The sequence below is a fragment of the Brassica oleracea genome, chromosome C6 (assembly GCF_000695525.1).
Source record: "Brassica oleracea var. oleracea cultivar TO1000 chromosome C6, BOL, whole genome shotgun sequence".
NCBI lineage: Eukaryota > Viridiplantae > Streptophyta > Magnoliopsida > Brassicales > Brassicaceae > Brassica > Brassica oleracea.
This window is the reverse complement of record NC_027753.1, coordinates 14,671,758-14,673,051: the sequence shown is the minus strand read 5'-3', so window position 1 is coordinate 14,673,051 and position 1,294 is coordinate 14,671,758.

The window sequence follows — 1,294 nt, the reverse complement described above, 5'->3', positions numbered from 1 at the left end:
TACCAGACGACTGAAATATAAGTCGTCCACACCCTAAACATAATCCCTAAACTTAATTATCTAATTAAACACTTCATAAAATCAAATCAAACTTGAAAGGTGTTTACTATACACAGAAATAAACACATATAGGTGAAAATTAATTTTGAGAAAAACATTTCAGCTTTCCAAAATCTAACCCTAAGAATACATACAATACTACAACATATGTTTGCCAATCCCCTAAACTAAAGAATATCATGATTCACTACTTCCACTCATCTATTTTGAAAACAAATCAATTTTATCATATCTTAATTTATATCACTTAAAACTGTTTATAATTACATGATTTTTATTTTTCACTCATCAAAATATCTTTTACAAAATTTATAAATTATTTTTAAGATAAACCTGTACCAGACGACTTACAAAAAAGTCATCCAGACGACTTCCTACATCTCAGACGACTGAGATGATTTACTGAGGCTAAATTCGTAAAAATGGCTTCTGTTTTTTGTTTGGTCACAAGGGGCTGGGCTGTAATTTCAAAAGGTTTTTAGGTTAGTTTTGCATTTGATTCAAGTTTGGGTATAGGTTTGGGGTTAAAATCAAGTTATGGGTTAGTTTTGGCAAATTCCCCTTAATTGAACTTCTTTTGGTAATTTTCTTCTTTGTGGATTCTTTTGGTGAAAAAAACTATTTTACAGCCATTTGAGAGAATTTTCCTAATTTTAATTTAGTTCACAAATAATTTCTAGTTACACATATTTGTTTACATGAATTTTGATGAGACTTAAAGTGAATACATGCAGGTGGTTTTATGTTTGAAATTATAATTAAGTATTCATAAAACTTTTCTTAAAAAGTTTAATTCCATTTGAAAATTAATAAATAGCTTTTTCCTATTCTTAGTTTCCAAAAACTAAGTTTTCTAAAAAAATAATTAAAACCTTTATTTTTAAGATAATAGTAACTTATAAGGCAACAAACTGCTCAAAAATACTAAGAAAAAATATATAATGGAAGCTAATTCGAAATAAGGAAGTGATTCTAGATACTAATTTCGTTTCACACTATAAAACAAATCAAATATAGGAAAATATTATGTGGGAGATCAATCTATTTGGAAAAGGAAAATAAGATGTTTCGGATAGAGATACTTGACTAGTCGGCTCATCCTTGTTTTATAAGTACACTCTCAGTGCTTTGTTTGAAACCAAAAGATAAACACCCTTGGCTAGTTTTTTTAAATTTTGATTATTTATAATTTTCTGAAATTGTCTTCTCCGATAAGTTTTGACGCTTTACTTTG